Here is a 20,920-nt window from a genome sequence, read left to right as displayed (position 1 = left end):
TTCATATTAAAATAATTTGATACATATTCTACCTTAGACAACTTTATGTTGCAGTTGATTAATGTTCATTATAAATGTGCAGATTATTATATAAATAAAATATATTAATCAAAATATAAATTGCAATAATTTAAATACATCAATTTACTAGTCTGATATTTAGCAAAAGTTTTTTAAAGAGTTCTCAAAAATTGACATCATTTCAGTATTTACCATTTGATATATTCACATATGTAACAGAACTCCAAAAGAAAGTCTAATGGAATAAATAGTTTTTTATTACATTACCTAAGATAACATTATTATTAAATGGTTAATCATTAGGGAAGAATTTCTTAAACATATGTAATAGCATTTCTTTTTTTTTTTAAAGAGAGAGAGAGAGAGAGAGAGAGAATTTTTTTTAATATTTATTTTTTAGTTCTGGGCGTCCACAACATCTTTGTTGGTATGTGGTGCTGAGGATCGAACCCGGGCCGCACGCATGCCAGGCGAGCACGCTACCGCTTGAGCCACATCCCCAGCCCCATGTAATAGCATTTCAACATTCCCAATCTAACATATTTCTATGTAAACCTCTGCTATATGAAATCATGTGGATTAGATTTTCTCAGAACTAGCTAATCGTTATATAAATTATCCTTTAAAGAATTTCAGATCTCTCTTCAACCTTCTTTGCAGGTCTTCAGAACCCCCTCCAACTTCTCTGAGGAAGTGAAAGGAAATCAACTCTAAAAATAGCTCTGCATCCTATTACCAGTGGTGGAGACTTTGAGTGTGCAGCTGGTTTTGGAAATTACTTTATAAATTGGTTTTAGGAAAATTTTTAGTTTAGAATCTTTACGAATTACTCAAATTACTTTTTTGAAATTGTGCTCTCTTGACTTTCTTTTATCTTCTATGAATACAGGTCGTAAGTCAGGCCCAGTGCTGTCCACAAGACTCCCCTCTCCAACTGAAGGCCCTTTTCTAGTCATTGCTGTTTACCTGGAGGAGATGCATTTTAAAGGAATATGCTTCTGTTAACTGCATTCTAGACCCATTAAATCAAATCTTCATGACAGGAAGGATGGTGATGAGACTATAGAACTTGCATTTTTATGAAGTTCTCCAAGACATTATTTACATCTCAAATTTGAAAATCAAACCTCTGGGATGTCCAGGAATGTAGGAAAGAAAAAAAATACATATGGCTCCTTTTTGCCAATGAATCCCTTTCCAATCACATGACCCAACATGGGAAGGACAAAGCCCTAACACAAATTTGGAGCTTAATGAAACTCCAAATACAGTGAGAAATGTATTTTTTTTAACATATGGAGAGAGAGAGAGAGAGAGAGAGAGAGAGAGAGAGAGAGAGAGAGAGAGAGAGAGAGAGAGAGATATGGAGGGGGAGGGTTGAGAAGGCAAGTACAATGGTGGAAGGGGCTGGAAATAGTAATAAAAAGAGGTGGGGGTTAGAATTCCAGATACTTTCCACTTAGAGATCATGCCTTGTTGTGGGGCAGGTTGCTCAGAAAACACACTAAGTCCCAATTTTGTCCTAGGTGAATAGTCTTTATTTAGCCAGAGAACCAGTGACTGCCCCCGGATGGACCCATAACTCTCTCTGCAAGGAATAGCCCTTAGCCTGAGCATTTTAAGATATTTAAAGGCAAAACCACATCTGATTTGATGTAGATGCAAGCAAGCAGGTACAGAATCTGAATTGGGCAGTTAGCCAGACAACGCCATGGGTACATTTGTAATTCCCACAGGACTTTCTAGGTTGGCATAGCAGCAAGCAAGCAGAAAGGGGGAGTGGGCCAAAATGTCCCTAGTTCAGTACAAGTTAGCAAATGGTTACTAACATCTAGACAATCAGTCTCTGACAAAGTCTGACAAGATACATTGCCCCAGAAAAATGGAAAACAAGGAGAACAATTTTACAGTGTATAAGAACTGCTATTTTGTGTTGCTAAGTGTGCAATGCTAGGTAACTATTAATGGGTACAGAGGTGGGGCTTTCCCATGGGAGAAGCATTTCTTACATGATATGGAGTCTCAGGGTAAAATGGAGTCTGTTTGGTCATTGCCCATATAGCCTGGCCATAATAGGCCCATTTAGATAAAGTGGGTTTTGAGATCTTGATTCTCAGCACATAGAATAAAAAATAAAGAGATGATCTTTTATACTGATATATACACACTCTTTTTCTTCTTTAGTATGAGTTTTGATTAACCTCAAATGAAATTGAAACACAAGGTTCAAACATGAAAATCAGTATATATGTATTTTAAGTTTACAAATTAAAACAGTAATCAAAATGAGGTCTTGTAGATTTATTAGTATTTTCTGTTATAACCCAAACTACCAAACCATACAGGAATAGAATTAGAATCATCAATTAAATACATGTATATGTCACATGCATAATCAGTGTGTATGTGTGTTTCTGTTTGCATGTGTGTGTATTTGTTGCTGGTGTTAATGATGCTATTGTTATGGTAAATTCCCACTTTTTCTCTGTGACGCAAGGCACAGTGATTATATCTCTTCTGCTCTAAACTCCCTTTGGCACTAATATGAAAAGGCTGGCTAGTGAGTGAGTCATTGATCATAGTTCCCAGGAAAGATTCTCACAGTAACATTACTAACATTGCAGATACAAAAGTAGCTCATTCCCACTTCCTACTTACTTTATGGAACACAGATAGTTGGAGCAGCATAAACACCATAGAACTAGGTGTGAATGGCCAAGAGGAAAAACAACTTTGTTAAACCTGAGCTATGCAACCACTATTTTGAAAAATAAAATTATTTTTAAATAAAATCAAAAACAATTTCAAAGAAAGCCAAATGAGGCACTTTAAAATAGAATATATTAGAACATATATTTCCTAGAAACCAGGTGTTCAATCTCAGTAATATAGAGAACAATGCAAATAAAAGAGAAACATCCATCACTTAGAATGACATAGGGTACAGTATGAAAGATAAGAAGGTTTATGCATTTTTGGTGGAGCATCTTTTTGAAAAGCCATCTTGGTATACTTGCAGTGCTAAAAAATAATGGAAAGAATACAGAAGTAACATGAGTTAAAAATAAAAATACAAAATATGCCCAGTAGTATAGCATTTGTTTATCTCAGCTATCCATCTACACTTATTATTTTAATTCTGTGTGTAAAGTTCCATGAAATAAAAATTCACTCATATCTTTTTTTCATACACATACACATTTACACATATATTGAAAATATATAATAGAAAACTGAACAGGCATTAGATTTTTAAAGTCCAAGAAGTATTTATATCTTAGAAGAAAACTGTATTGCATTGATACACAAGAATATAATTGTTTAAAATATTCAAAGATATGTGCAACCTCATTTAAATATTACAAATGTATACATGTGTAGAAATACCACATGCATCACATTAATATGTATCTGTTAAAAACAAGTTTAATTTAAATACATAGATTTTATAAATTTTAAATATAGCCATAAAAGTGTAGCAAAGTGCTCTTATCAGTTTAATCAGGTATAGGTATGTAAATTTATATTATGTTAATCTCTATAGGTTATACATTAAATATTTTATGATTTACAAAGTAACAAAATAAATTCTCAAGTTTAGAGGTTAACAAAGGACATTATTATTAATAAAAGTACAATCTAATTGATGTAGAAGTAACGTATTCTCCTATCATCAGAGAATCTAACATAAGCAGTACTGTATTGTGATTTAAAAAATGACCTTGAATGATTATTTTAATATATGGCCAAATATCCATTGAAAAATTTTCCCTAGGGAAGAAATCTTCCTAATTCAGATCACCAATCAATGATGTTTTGTCAAAAAATTGACAATAATGGAATTTAAGTTTGTGAAATTATGATATCAGTTAATGGAATCCTAAAGTATGTAACACTCAGACAACTGTCAAATTGGTTCCAAGCCTTGAGGGATCTGAATGTTCATTAGCAGAAGGGTCATATATTAACTCAAAACCAGTCATTCAATTCAAGACATTGAATTAGGTTGAGAGAGAAGGAAAAAAAAAAAAAAAACTTATTAAGGATACCATGATGTTCAAGGTCATAAAAAATGTGACTAGCCTATAGCTGCCTAAATCATTTTGCCAGATACTGAATTCAAAAACTGCTTAAAGCTTTTCAAGTTGTGAAATTATATTTTAAAGTTCAGGTTGCCTCATTAAACCAACCTTTAGCTCTTAGAAAATAAAAAAATAAAAAAAAAACATTTGAATTTGCTTCATTATCTTTCCATGGTAGAGAAAACAACTAGAAAATAATAGAATATGAGCTTTAAAATACTTTCAGTGTAATAATCCAGACCCTCATGTGTTTTTTACTATTTAGAATTAATACATTCCTTTTCATTGTGTTGTTAATGTTGGCTAGTTTGGGACGCCTAATTTCTCTATATGCTAGCATATATAATAAAACAGAATTCTAAACAATGATGATTGAGAAGAAGAAAAAAAAACATGTTCACAATCTGAAAATTTCTATATTTCTATCTTAACTGCTTACATGTTTTTGTCATAACAATTATCACAAAAAGTAAATATTTAGTTCTATAATCGTGTTATTATTATTTTTTTTGTTGTTTTCATGAGTGAAAACAAAAATTTTATAGCAAAGGCCATATATCTCATTTGTATATTTTTATCCCTAAACTCTAGCACAGTACCAGATAATAGTAGAGGCTATAAAAACCTAGAGACAATATGAATGACTTAATGAGTTAAGGAAATAGATCTCAGCTGGTCACTATAATGTTAATGTGACTGATAAAGAGAATATAACCTGACAGAGTTCAAGAGGAAAAATTAAAAAAAAAAAAAAAAAAACAAACTTGAAAATAGCACTAAGACAGAGTGGGGATGTAAATATGTGTCAATTGCTGGCAATTTTGTTGGATCCAAGCCACTCAGTCCAAGTGCTTACATAGGCTCACACCTGATTGCTAACTATCAAACAGGCTAGGATGATCTCAGCTCCTGTCCTGTCCATAAAGATCGCCTCCAATCACCTCCACAGTAGTGAGATATATTAGTTGATGTCATGGACAAAAAAAAAAAAAAAAAAAAAAAAAAAAAAAGCTCTTTAAAGCTGACTATTTCAGAATCCAGGAATCCAAGTGAATTTAATTACTCAATATTGACTAGGAACTCTAAGGCAGGAGGCTATGTGATGACTAATCACAGTGACAGCTCTGTTACCTTATGTCATTAATGAATGTCTTCAAGCGCTGATACCTAGTATTGGCATTAGATTCACCATTTTAGGTCAGGAGACATTTTGTCTGGAGGTTCCAAAGTTTTGATTCTGAGGCAATGCTGCTTGACTTCCAGTAAGAAAGAGCATGTGCCTGCTTTCAACCCCACCCAGTTTAAACTCCTGAGCAGCTTATGAGATTCCTCTTGAGGGTTGTAGATCTGCTTTGAGTACCCGGGCTGCTGCTCTCCTTGGAGGAGTAGCCTTGTCAGTATATCTCATGTTACTGACAATAAATCTCTGGGGTGGGATTCAGGTGTGTGGTGCGGTCCTTGGACTTTGCGTGGACTCTGAGAGTGTCCTTTCACCTAGGGCACTAAATTTCTTCAGTGGAATTATACTTCTGTGTATTATGTATCCTGACAATTTCTAAGTGAAAGATATTTAGGTCAGCCTCAACCTACTTACTTCCCAGAGCTAAGCTGTGCCCAACTTGATGTTTCAGGCCACAGATTTTTAAAAAAGGGAAGTGGGGAAGCAGTTACACAGGAACCTAGGGATAAAAAAAAAGCCCCTGTCTTTCTGAAGTAAAGCCCAAAAGCTATAGGGCTTTTTTTCTTGACTTAGTAATGGATGGGCCTAGTGGTTCTGTTACATCTTTGAGGCATAGCTGATTATTTAGTTTGAAATAATTTTAATTTTGACCACAATCACTCTTTGCCTTGAATTACTGGATTTTTGTTCTAATGACTCAAAAATTAATTCCCTTGGTTTATGAGTGGGTGTCCTTTTTTTTGTTGTTGTTGTTGTTTAAATCCTGGAAAACTAGTGGCTGAAGTTGAAGAATCTGGTTGTACATAAAACAAACAAACAAACAAAAATGAAGGCTGATTCTTCAGTCCCAACCTTAAGCAATTAAAAAGCTTTCCCTGGCAGTTTTTTACAGGAGTATGCTTTCTCTTCACACCAGGCCTTATACATAACCAGGACATTGAAGCTTCAAACAGAATTGCTCTCAAGAATGTAACCCATCTGGCTATTAAGTTCTTACACATATTTACATTCCTAGCTCACAAACCTTCATTCCTAGTTCTCCTTTTCTGTTTTCTATGGTTGCAGGAGAGGAGAAGATAACCTTGAAGACATTCCCAAGAACTCAGTACACATTGCATTTCACTGCTATTTCTCATTCCTCACATTTCCAGTGGTTCCAGAGTTCCTAATATCATGGAAGCTCATTTTCTGGGACTCCATCAATAGCAAGAGGACCACCAACATCTACTAACAAATATTGCCCTCCATTTAGCACAGCTTTACACATGCTAGCCCAGTCTGCTGGCATCATGTCCAAGTTGGTAATGGATTTGACCATGCTTACAGTGAAGGGTGCTTGGGGACCATAAATTGTTACAGCCTCCTTTAACTTCTTCACTGTTTTGAAATCTAAACCATGATGAATTCGCTGCCCTCCTGCCTGCTCAAGTATAGGGCTTGCTAATCTTTGAGGTCCTGTCTCAGCATCCCATCTATCAACTACAGGGGTTGGAGGCCCCATAGCATATGTTGTCTCTATAGGTGGAGTTGTTGATTGGACACTTACGCCCTCTGGTGATAGAAAGGTGTTAATGGCAGCCTCCTGTTGTAACTTTTTCCCTGATAGTTCTTCCTCCTTTAAATTTTGTTCCTCTGTCTGACTAGCTCGAGAGACCTTCTCTTTTACTTGATCTAAAATGTCTTTCTCCATGGTCTGAACCTCTAACAATTTACTTAACACTCTTTCGGTTTGTTTTTTTACTAATTTATAATCTACTATAAAGATAACGCAACCCAACAAGATAACACAAAACAAAACCGAAACAGAATGAAACAAAACAGAACAAAAAATTGTTGTATCAATTTTCCTATTTTCTTGAAATGTATTTTTGCGGTCTATCTCTATCTCTTCCTCAGGGCTGAACAACTTCAAACCTTGAGCCAACCATTTTTCCCAGTTTGCCTGAGAAAGTTTTAGGGATAGGCAGCTTGAAACAAAAACAAAACAAATCAAAACAAGAACACATTGTTTTTTTTAAATGGTCACCCATTCTCTCGCCTTCCCTCAGGGGCGAGCAATTTCACTTACCTCCAAGCTTCAGGCTTTCCCTGCACAGGCCACCAAATGCCGCAGTCTGGCTGGGCACAAATCACGAGCCACTCAAGCAGGAACAAACTTTATTTCCAAACTCCACCAGCACACTTCCCGGGAACTCTCCCAAACGCCACCCACGCGGCTCCTCCAGGAACACCCCACACACCAACCAACTCGAAAGAACACCCCACACACCAACCAACACGAACTCTTCAGGAATCCCCGTGAGAGCTCAACCAGAACTCAATTGGAACTCTGCGAGAACTCAAAAATCATCATCTTAATGACTTGCTGGCGTCACCTCTCAACCACTACTTCTGGCAAAAATGCCAACTCAGCTGTGGCCCTCAACATACATTGATACTCTTTTTTTTAACCTTTACTTTATTTATTTATTTTTATGTGGTGCTGAGGATTGAACCCAGGGCCTCGCATGTGCTAGGCGAATGCTCTACCACTGAGCCACAGCCCCAGCCCTCACTGATACTCTTAAATCTTGCAACAGTGAACCTGTTCCATGGGGCAGAATGAAAAAGTTGCAAGTCAGCTTCTTCTCCAGTTCTAGACTCCTGTTTTACTATCCAGGGGGTTAAAGAAAGCTTAATTGTATATCTTCATTTTGCTTGGTTGATGTTCTAATTGACTACTCCAATAACTGGCAGCTTAGCTCTCTCCAGCTCAGCCAAGGTCCTGACAGTTGATACACACATAATTTAGCAGTAAATGTTTATTTATAAATATTTATACTTGGATTAAATAACTATATGCAACAATAGTGTAGAGAAATAAATATATAAGCATAAAATATCTAATATATAATATGTTAAAATAAGAATATAAATACACAAATTAAACAGGGTGAAGAAAATTATTATTTATAAAAATTAAAATAAATAGAAGCTACTAACAAATATTCTGAACAACTAAATAAGTTTTGTGGAATGCTTGAAGAAAGAACTGTGGACTTTTTTTCTCCATCTTGTTCCAGGTTTGAGCCTGCCAGGGATTATTTTATGTGGAGAGGTTTTGGTTAAAGAAAGCCACATTTTAAGAGAAAACTAGAAATAGAAATTTTTAAAAACCAACATGAAATATTAATAAGATATTTTTTTCAAAATTTAAACTGTTTATTGAAGCAGAATTCACAATGAATAGGACATGGAAACAACTGAAATATTCTCAACTGATAATTGGATGTGATAGATGTTCACATTTGAATACTATTCTGTTGGGGTTTGAGTGTGCAGAGTTTAGCTCTCTCAGGCCTAACATTTTGCAAGAGCTGTGGTTGTGATTTAGGTCAGCTGAGGCAAACCTCAGTTAGGAGGAGAAAAAATTCTCTTCCCTTTATCGCAAGTCACAAGTTCTGCATGGTTTGGCCAAGAGGAAGAAGCTTCCTGCATACTTGTCCTGGGAACAGTACATTCTAAAGAAACAAATGCATCCTCAGATGATTAGATAATGTTTACAAAGAACTTTGGGAGGGTACTTATCATATGAACAGGAACAATCTGAATTTAGCTCTGTGCACCCGCTGAGGCATGATATTTGGGCAATGTGGGTAAAGTGTTAATTGCTTGCTTTGTTAGAACAAGAATATAAAAGGAACTTGCAAATAAATCTCAGCATGCAGTCGCAACTGCTGCCTTTGCTCTGCATCCCCTGTGTCCTGGTTATTTCACAACCCTTACCCAGGGACCCAAACGCTCTAGACGTTCACACTATTCAACCATTAAAAAAAAAAAGAAAGAAATCTTACAACAACATGGCTGGAACTAGAAAATCTTATGTTACCTGGTAAAAGGCAGGCACAACAGACAACTACCATCTACTTTAACTCACAGGTGGAATGTAAAAAAGTTAAACTCATGAAAATTGAGAGTAGAATGATGGTCACCAGAAGCTGGGTAGAGTCCGTGAGTAGAAAGAAATGTAGATCAATGAATGCCAAGTTACAGTCAGGTAGGAATAAGGAGTTCTATGGTGCTGTAGAACAGTAGCGTGACTATGGAAAACAGCACTGTACTATGTCCCCAAAAGTGGGAAAATAGGATTTTGAGTATTTTAACTGTAAAAAAAGTGATGAGTGTATAATGCAATAGATAAACTTTAAAAATTTTAAATATTACCGAGTAAATAAATATATCAAAATATCTCATGTCAACCCACTAACATGTACAATTTTTATGCTTTACATATCATTTAAAATAAAATTTTAAAAAAGAATAAAGGCAAAATAAAGATATTTGAGGATAGAACAAAGTTAAAATAAACTAAAGCTTAAAAAATTTGAAGTTTCACTTATAGGCAGATATTCATTTGCTTTGTAAACAAGACATGCAAGACTTTCTTTCTTTCTTTCATTTTCATGCAGATGTTTTCACAAATTGAAAACATGTTTTTGTTTGTTATGCCCATCTGCCTATCCTTCTGTGAAGGTTTCCTTGACCATGAAGATCTAAATTAAACACTCTCATTTCTCATTTCACAGCCCTCCTGTTTACATCTCATGAAGTAGATTGTTTTGAAGTCAGTTTCTTCCTACAGCCTATGTCATATTTTGACAGTGCTCAATGAATGCATGCTAATGAACACCATTGAACTGATAAGATGGTAACTGTCAAGAAGTCATATTAAGAATATCCAAACACATTTCAAATTCTTCCTTCGTTCTTTAAACCAAGAGTTTTGAAACCACTTGTTTTGATCCTACCAAAATTCTGGAATGTGTATTTTGTATGAGTTTTAATATTCCTGAGCCAATGAGTGAGAAAAAAGGTTTGCATTACGGTATCTGCAGTGATGAGAAGGCTGTTTTAGAGTAAATCTTCAAAGACTTCATTTTAGACTTGCAGCCTATTTTACAGTAATGGGGAGTCAATAAAATCATACTGAAATGCACATTTCATGTTCATCAACCCTTAAAAGTATTTAAAAGCTAGTCATAAAAGAAAAATGTTGGGAAATAAATTATGTAAGAATATTTTCTGAATAGTTATTTTCATTGTCAGTACTTTATTTGATGAGCGCATTTGAAATCTCTCCTTTAAAATTGTCACATGTTGCTTGTATAACTATTGTGATTCTTTGGCTTATATGCTGAGTCTTTAAAAGAGTACAAGTTTCTATCCTCTGGAAGATTTGTTTTTGTTAACTTACTCTTTTATTATTTAATGCAATTTTATAAATTGGATTATTTAAATACATAAAGCAAGTTATTTCTTTTTCCATATTGTTTAATCATTAACAATAAGGTGAGCATTATCAAGATAACCAAACCAAACAAAACAACAACAACAACAACAACCAGGAGAAAGTCTGAACTAGTCTCACTAGTGCTTGGTCTTTTTTACCCATTCCATCCACAGAAAGTAATATAATAAGAAAGTCAATAGAGTTGGGTCCAAAACAAATAGTTGATCAGAACCAACAATGTTCTAATATGATATGAAATTCATTCTAATTCTGTAATATTCCAGGTTTTTTCTTGCCTCCACCATACTTATCCCTCAGTATTTTAAAAATATTTATAAAAATGTTATTCATTCTCCACTGATATATTTAATTTAAAACAGCCTTTGCAAAATAGTGTAACAATAAGCAGTGTAAATTACTATGGTCCTAATGCCAAAGACATTTTCTGATTCATGTTAGGATCCAAATTGGTGAATGAACGTATTTTTCCACTACATGTAGTACAGTCCACAAGTGTCAGGGAATATGTCAAACATTGCACACCAAGTGTCTAACTATGTGGCCATATATTAATAGGTATCAATTTCAGGTAATATTGGACCAAGATGAAATTAATTTTCCTTGTTATCAAAATTAGACAAATCCATAAACTGGAAGAAAGATAACAAAGTTGAGCTTATTTCAGGAAGAAGGAAAAATCATAATGAGAAGGAATAGTCTGTTCAGTATGAATCCACATAATTCATGGCAATTGGTCGCTTGTCTATAACTATGATATTGACTGTTGATGATTTGTGTAGATAAATACTTGGTAGTAAATTGAATGTTATGCATTTGATAAACATGATATAAAATATTATTCAGTATTGTTATGTGTTTACTTGTTTCATAAGTTGTTATTGATGAACCCCTTGGAAGATAGCAAAACAAATTCATTTCAATATTGAATGAAATTTTCTCACATTTATATTATTTTTTGTTCTTAGAAATAAGGTATTATATCTCTTACATGCTTATATTACTAAACTGCATAATAGTTTATGCTTAGTAATCTCTTAGTGGAAACTTTCATAACTATATGTCTTACTCAATAATATGAAATTTTAGCAACTAAGACCACAGATTGTGGGTATGTATCTGTCTTCTTGGAAATAAGGACTCTATAGCAAAAGAGTATTGCATGTGTTAAAATGACTGAAACTTTCATTTAAAGCAGCTGTAGCTATAACCACATAGTTTCTGTTTTAAAAAATAATTATGCCTTTCTAACATCAGAACTTGTATAACATGAACAAATCATAGTGGTACTAAATTTATGACTGGGAAAAAACTGCAGATTTTTTAAAGTACAAGTGATAAATTTGTTCTAACAGTATTGCATGAATGACATGAAAATTAGTATTGCTTTTTTCCTATGTGGCCTTTTTAAATTATCTTATAGACATTTATTGGTATATACAATGATATGAATTTCTTTCTATTACTTACCTGTGAGAAACACATGATGGTGAAGTTTAATTTTGTAGAAGGATGAATATGGGAGGAAAGACTTGGAAAGCTCAACAGATAGGTAGAGAGAGAAGTTCTCCAGACAGAATGAAATACAAAGGAAAGATGACCAGGGAATATAAATGTGATAGATACTCCAAGGTGCACAGGCTACTATTTTAATTTCTTGACAAGAATTTAAAGTGAGATGAGAAAAATATTCATATTTTAAAATATCTTTAAATATTGTTGAAATTAATGAAATAAGCCAGAAATACAATCAGTGAAAGGGACAGAAGAGATCACATTATCAAAGAAAAAAAAAAGAAGCAGGGGTAAAAATCACTGATAATATATTTTTACTAGTGTTATATAACTAAAACTTATCATATTGTTTTCTTATCTACAGCCTGGCTCATATTCCAAATCAAAATTGTATCTAATTAACGGTAGACATTAGGTAAACACCAGTGTAAATATCTTTCATTCAGAGTCATCAGCCATATTCACAGTGTCTTAGAAAAAAAAAACATAAAGGGTTAACTTAAGAAAATAAAACAAATTCAGTAAAAGTTATGGACATGTGGCTTTCCAAAATGAAGAGTGGAAACAACACATATATTGAATCTCACATGCTTTTTACCTTGAGCTTTCCCATATTAAAAACAGGAGATAAAATAATCAGCAAGGGAAAAAAAGCAAAACTAAAATGACTCCAATGAGAGCCCTACACGTTGAGTTTCAGATATTAAGACCTTTTAACTACTAGCATAGTTTCTTATTTTTCTTAAGAACAACCTTATATTATTTCCTGCTCTAAATATTCTATCGTAAATAAATAATGATCTTAAGCTGTCTACATACAGAAGAATAATAAGCTCAGTAATTGGAAAGAAGTTTTTATACACTCCAAGAATTGTAGTATAAACTTCATTTTTCAAAACCGTTCTTTGATGGCTTTTTCAATGACACTACAATATCCTCATAATATAACACACTGAAATATTTAACATGATGAGTTGAGACAATTGCTAGATTCATATATCACTGCTAAAAATTACATAAAGCAAATCTCCATCAGCCCAGAAAATTTCCATATGCTCTTCTTCAGTCAGTTCTGTCTCTTTCAAAGTCAACTGCTTTCTAATTGTGAGATTTGTCCAAAAATGTCAATAAATTCTCAGTATTCCAATGTATGATTCTTTTTTTTCAAAGTATTCTTAGATTAACTCATGATGATTCTATCAAAAACTTCTTTATTTCATACTAAATGTTGTCATGCATTATGAATATACTGTAATGTGTGCATCCTTGCCTTTCATAGATATCCAGAATGGTTTCAAATTACAGGCTTTTATGACTATACAGGTACAAATTTTTCTGTGACCTTTTTTGGTAATTTATATGGTAATATACCTACAATAGAAATTGCAGAATTATAAACTATGTTTACAGTTAATTTTAATTATAATTTGTTTCTACTAAAAGATTCTGTAACTTTTCTGCCACTAGCCAATGTACAGGAGTTCTAATCATGCCAGTGTTTGCCCACTGGTGGTAATCTAAGTACTTTGGATTATAGTTCTTATAGTATGCATTAAAAGGATCTCTTATGTGAGTTTGACTTGCATGTCCTTGATTAACTGAGAACATTTTTATGTACTTGTTGTACATTTCTGTATCTTATTTTGCACAGTGTGTTATCATAATGTTGCCAATTTTAATTAGCTTTTCTTTTTTGTAGATTTTTTAGGAGCATATTCAATTATAGGTGCAAATTCTTTTAAAAAAATCTGTTGTGAATGTTTTTTTCTAACACTTAAGACTTGATAAAATTGGCCAAATTATGCTATGTACATATGTGAAAATGGCACAAGCTTCCCGTGTATCTATAAAACAGCAATTTAAAATAAATAAATGGAAAGAAGACAGATATAGCATAGGAAAAGAATCAGGAGGTGGAACAAATGAGGGAAAGAGAAAGAAGTAGTGACTAGAATGGAACAAATTATATTCTTTACATGTATGAGTATGTTAAAATGAGTGTAACTCTAATACACTAGTAAAAACTTTGTAAAATTTATCAGGGAATTCATATTATAGAGTTACAGATGAAGGAAAATAGTACTTCCTAACTAAATATAATGCAGGGTCAGTTTTGACATAATTTGTTTTATGAAGGTGGATTTTGAGGGTTATAAGGGTCCCATTTTGGTGGACCCTTTGTCATTAACTGTATCATTTTAGATATTGAGTCATAACAGTGATGTAAATATTTTCTGCAAGTCTTAGAGCAGTTTTGTGGCACAAACCTTCAGTAAACACTTTCTCTATTATCTTTCCTCCACAAGACTTTTCCTGCAATAAAGCAAGTTGTTTTCTACTAGGAACACATATGGATCACAATTATTCTTGACAATGTATCCTTTTTTGTACCAGAGTAATAATGGTGCTTTTACTAATTGCTCCCCATCTTAAGCATCAGAACCATTAATGATTAAGATAAATAATTGTAAAGCTTCACTACAGTAGTAATTTGGTATCACTCAGATATGCACTGGGACTTAATTAATGCATGCATCTAATAAATAAAGAATATTGGGGCAGATAGTTTTTTAAAATAGGTATAGAAGAAATATTTGTGTTCAGACAGGCTTCATATATCATATTTTTTTGTAAAATTCATATTTTTAGTCTCTAAGCTTTGAATGGTTTCATTGATTTAAAAACAGATAACTTTTTAATAAAGGCTCAACCCATATTTTACTTGCTCCCTTATTTATTTTTGATATAAAAAAGGTTCTATATAGCAACTCTAAATTTGAAGACATTTAGACACCATGGTAACCTTAAAAATAATCTAATATTAAGCTACAAACAAATAATCTCAAAAAAAATCCTCATGGACGTATTATTTTAAGATGAGAGGAATGCTTCATCTCAAAGAAAAATAAGAAAAGAATGATTCCAAGGGGTCCAGTTAAGCTAATAATGAAGTAAGATTTAATGGACTAATACTCCAACACAAATATAATCCCCAAATATGTACACTCACACACAAAAAAATATATGAAGTCATGGTACAGTCCAAAAGCAAGCAAAATTTGGAGGTTATGTAGCCCTTGAAAAAGTGAACCACACCTACTAAGATTGACATTTTGTTTTTGTTTTTCTCCTGAGGCTGTCACACTCAAGCAGAAAAACTCAATATTTTTTTAGAGAGCTCCAAGACGCTGTTCAATACTTAGCATGAATGGAAATTGAGGATAAAGTTCCTATAAAGGAGAAAGACATGATGTGATTGAAGACTTGAAACAGAAATTCCCCTTAAATATTTGGTTGACACCAAATACTCAGGTTCAGGAGAAAAACAAATCATAAAAAAAAAGAGAAAGCTTCAGTATAAGATTCCCTGTGGTAAGTCAAAGTGATAATTATATTATAAAATATGTTGGAAGTTAGGTAAAATTATCTGGGTTTTGGGAGGCTGGCTGGCCTGAATATAAATTACCATCCTCAGCAGTTTGTCATTAGTGGAGAGGCAAAAGAACAGCACAGAGCTCTGCAGTCCTACTGAAAGCATCTTCCTCAAAACATTAACCTCCTGGTGTGGGTAAAAGGAATACCCACTGTTCAGACAAATGTAAAGTGTTTCAACACATGGTGGTATGTGATCAAACTTTTGAATTTGCTTTTACTGAAAGAAATTTATAGAAAGCATGAAGTGATTTTACAAACTAGAAATCCCAAGTAGCTCAGATATTATTCTAACATCAGTATCAAAAATGTCAGACTTTCTTACTGTTTGCTTTCATCCCCATTTTTTTATGATTCATTTATATGCATATATGTGTGTGTGTGCATACGTGTGTAAAGTCAGAAAATGCTAATGCTAAGACAAAGATATTTAAATTACTCATAAAATTTTAAGCAATAAAAATTATAAAATACTATTTTCTGTAATGCATTAAGTTTAGAAAATGCTAAACAAACCCATAACACAAGTAAGTGCCAAAATCATCAAATAAATTGTATATTTTTTGAAGACTCTTTACTTTGATCATTATATTTGCGAATGCTAAGTAAGCCTTGTACTTTTTGCTTAGAGATTCTTTCATTACTAATTTTACTACAGTAAGAAAAGAAAAATGACTACTAAATAATGACATTTATAATATTAATAAAAATTAATCATGATGAATTTTTCTACAGATTATAAAATTTCAATAATCTTGTTATTATTTATGTAAAATGAGAAAAATTTAAATAATATTTTAAAAATCTGTTATAAATTTTTATTTTTGGAACTTCAGTTGATTCATTCTTCCATAGTACTATAGTTGTTCATTTGTAGAAACAACAAAACCACTGTTAAAATCATCATCATAATAAAACAAAATTGTCAAAATGTTTGAAACAAGAAGGTATGAGAAACTCTTCATTAGATAATGAAGAAGTGATTCTTGAAGGAAGTAAAATAAATGGTTCACATACAGGGTTTGCCTTGGATTACTATCATCAAGAATGTTTTCATGACATACCTAAAGAATACAGAGCCCATGAAGAGATTAATAGTCTTTTGGTTTGGGAAAATAAATCTAAAATCCAGAGTAATCAATGCATCAATGCACACAGAGAAACCTCTGGAAATCTTCAGAAGGTGGAAAATTGAAATGAGTAGAAGTCAATGCACATCAGAGGGGAAAAAAAAAACACCTTTAACAATGGACAGAACCACCCCAAAGTATTACTGGAAACTGTGTCTACTGCTGATGTAGAACTGGGAGTAACACCTACTGCTATGAGCCAAACTCAAAATCCTTAAGATTCATGAAGTGTTGGCTCAACAGTAGGAGATAATAAGCCCTACACTGAACACCACTCTATTAGGATAAAGCAATCTTAAAACCAAGACTCAGAAATCAAATTTATTCTAAGAAAACTCACTGCATAACAAAGTGCAAAAATAAAGGTATAAAAAATCTATCATTCAACAAGGTAAAAATCTACCCTTTTATCAAAGAATTCTAAGCAGAAAACATGGCCCATAAGGAGGAGATAAACCAATAAATTGAAATTGCTATAGATGTTACATAGATGTCAGGATTAAAAGACAAGAACATGATATAGCTATTAAATCTTATTTGCGTATATCCAACAACAAAAGACATAAGAAGAAGAGAGGAGGTTATAGATTGAAAAGCACCTTTGCTTTATTTTGAACTTAAAGAAAATGCTACAATGAGTCCGATAAGCAGAACTAAAATAATTCATAACCACTAAGCCAGTATGACAAAACATAGTCAAGGAATATTTCATGAAGAAGAAATGAAAAATAAATGCCAGAACCAACAAATGGATGAATCTCACTGGAAGAATAGTCAAGTAGGGGCTGGGGATGTGGAAGCAGTAACGCACTTGCCTGGTATGTTCGATCCTCAGCACCACATAAAATAAAAGAAGTTGTGTCCACTGAAAAACTGAAAATAAATATTAAACACATCTCTCTCTCTCTCTCTCTCTCTCTCTCTCTCTCTCTCTCTCTCTCTCTTAAAAAAAAAGAATAGTCAAGTAAAGGAGACTCTAAATTAAGCATTAGATATAAATCAAAATGGCAGGAAATAAAAGATTATCTCTCTAAAATAATACTGATTACAAATGTTCTAAAATCTCAAACCAAAAGACTTAGATTAACAGCATGGATTAAAAAACAAGGCTCAACCATATTAGTTACAAGAGGCTCAGTTCACAGGCATAGAGATTCACCTGTAGAAAGTGGAAGGATAGAAAAAGTTAGGTCATAGAAATGGACTGAAAGCAAGCAGTGGTAACTACTTTCATGTCTGATAAAGACTTCAGAAAAGATAAAGAAGATCATTTTGTACTGGTTAAGGAATCACCAAACAATAATTACTTGCATACTATCAGATCATAATATAATGAAGTTAGAAATCAACAACAAGACAAAAATGAAAATTATTTTAATGTCTGGACATACAATAATACAATTTTGAAGAGGGAATAAGTCATAGAAGAAATGGAGGAAAAAAGTTAGAAATGAGTGAGAATGCAAATATAATGTATCAAAATCTCAGGGATAGTGTGAAGGCTGTTCTAAGAGGAAAGTTTATAGCATCAAGAGCCCAAAATAAAAAGAAAACAAACACAAGAAGAAAAAAAGCAGACATATTCCAAATAAATAATCTAATGTTATACCTAAAGGCCCTAGACAAGGAACAACAAACTAATTCCAAAATAAGTTGAAGACAAAAAATAATTAAGGAGAGAGTAAAATTAATGAAATTCAGAATAAAAACAAAACAAAAGCAATATAAAGAATCAATGCAACAAAGAATTTGCTCTTTGAAAAGATGAACCCTTAGCCAAACTAACCAAAATAGAAGACCCAAAACAACAATGTTAGAGATGAAAAAAGAAGATATTACTACCAATGCTTCTGATATTTAGAGGATAATTGAAATTATTTTAAAAATTTATACTATAATAAACTTGAAATGCTAGAAGTTTCAAAAAAAATTTTGGACACATGACCTCCCTTCCTTTCTGCCTCCCTTTCCCTTTCCTATAATTAACTGGTATTCTTTCTTTTTATTTATTATTTTGTTTTTTGGTTATTTATAAATAAACATAAAAGTGAATTAACTCTGGTATATTCGTGTATGTGCTTAGCATAATTTCGACAAATTTATTCTGCAGTTTCTCCCTTTTTCCTGTCCCTCCATCCTCCCCCCATCCACTTTTTCCTTTTACATGACTCTGTTTTACACAATGAGAGAGAACATTCCACCCTTGAATTTGAGTTTAGATTATTTCATTTAACATAATATTCATTCCTAATATTTTGGAATATCTTCATACTGTTTTATCAAATGAGTTTTACTAATTTGTGTTCCAGCCAACAATGTATGACTATACCTTTTCCCCATAACCTCACAAGCATTTATTATTTATATTCTTGATAATTGCTATTTTAACTTAAGTGAGATGAATCTCAATGTAGTTTTTTTTTATTGTTGGTTGTTCAAAACATTACATAGTTCTTGATATATCATATTTCACACTTTGATTCAAGTGGGTTATGAACTCCCATTTTTACCCCATATACAGATTGCAGAATCACATCAGTTAACTTCCATTGATTTACATATTGCCATACTAGTGTCTGTTGTATTCTGCTGCCTTTCCTATCCTCTACTATCCCCCCTCCCCTCCCCTCCCCTCCCCTCTTCTCTCTCTACCCCATCTACTGTAATTCATTTATCCCCCTTGTATTATTTTTCCTTTTCCCCTCACTTCCTCTTGTATGTAATTTTGTATAACCATGAGGGTCTCCTTCCATTTCCATGCAATTTCCCTTCTCTCTCCCTTTCCCTCCCACCTCTCATCCCTGTTTAATGTTAATCTTCTTCTCATGCTCTTCATCCCTACTCTGTTCTTAGTTACTCTCCTTATATCAAAGAAGACATTTGGCATTTGTTTTTTAGGGATTGGCTAGCTTCACTTTGCTGTACTTTGTCGAATGCTTTTCCCGCATCTATCGAGATGATCATATGGTTCTTATTTTTAAGTCTATTGATGTGATGAATAACATTTATTGATTTCCATATATTGAACCAGCCTTGCATCCCAGGGATGAATCCTATTTGATCATGGTGCACAATTTTTTTGATATGTTTTTTAATCCGATTCGCCAGAATTTTATTGAGGATTTTTGCATCTAGGTTCATTAGAGATATTGGTCTGTAGTTTTCTTTCTTTGAAGTGTCCTTGTCGGGTTTAGGAATCAGGGTGATGTTGGCCTCGTAGAATGAATTTGGAAGTTCTCCCTCTTTTTCTATTTCCTGAAATAGCTTGAAAAGTATTGGTATTAGTTCCTCTTTAAAGGTTTTGTAAAACTCTGCTGTATACCCATCCGGTCCTGGGCTTTTTTAGTTGGTAGTCTTTTGATGGTTTCTTCTATTTCCTCAATTAATATTGGTCTGTTTAAGTTGTCTATATCCTCCTGACTCAATCTGGGCAGATCATATGACTTAAGAAATTTATTGATGCCTTCACTATCTTCTCTTTTATTGGAGTATAAGGATTCAAAATAATTTCTGATTATCTTCTGTATTTCTGAAGCGTCTGTTGTGATATTGCCTTTTTCATCCTGTTTGCTAGTAATTTGAGTTCTCTTTCCTCTTTGTTAGCATAGCTAAGGGTCTGTCAATTTTATTTATTTTTTCAAAGAACCAACTTTTAGTTTTGTCAATTTTTTTCAGTTGTTTCTTTTGTTTCGATTTCATTAATTTCAGCTCTGATTTTAATTATTTCTTGCCTTCTACTTCTTTTGCTGTTGTTTTGCTCTTCTTTTTCTAGGATTTTGAGATCAAGTATGAGATCATTTATTTGTTGGTTTTTTTTTTCTTTTTTTAAGGAATGAACTCCAAGAAATGAATTTTCCTCTTAGAACTGCTTTCAGTGTGTCCCATAGATTCCAATATGTTGTGTCTGTGTTTTCATTTATCTCTAAGAATTTTTTAATTTCCTCCTTGATGTCTTCTATAACCCATTGATCATTTAGTAACCTATTGCTCATTCTCCAAGTGATGCATGATTTTCCTTCCTTCTTTTATCATTGATTTTCAGTTTCATTCCATTATGATCAGATAAGATGCATGGTATTATCTCTATTCCTTTATATTGTCTAAGAGTTGCCCTGTGACATAATATATGATCTATTTTTGAGAAGGATCCATGTGCTGCTGAGAAAAAAGTGTGACTGCTTGATGTTGGGTGGTATATTCTATATATGTCAATTAAGTCTAGGTTATTAATTGTGTTATTGAGTTCTCTACTTTCCTTATTCAACTTTTGTTT

The sequence above is a fragment of the Spermophilus citellus genome (genome assembly GCF_964194105.1).
Source record: "Spermophilus citellus genome assembly, chromosome: 7".
NCBI classification, from domain to species: domain Eukaryota; kingdom Metazoa; phylum Chordata; class Mammalia; order Rodentia; family Sciuridae; genus Spermophilus; species Spermophilus citellus.
Note: the sequence above shows the minus strand (reverse complement) of the source record.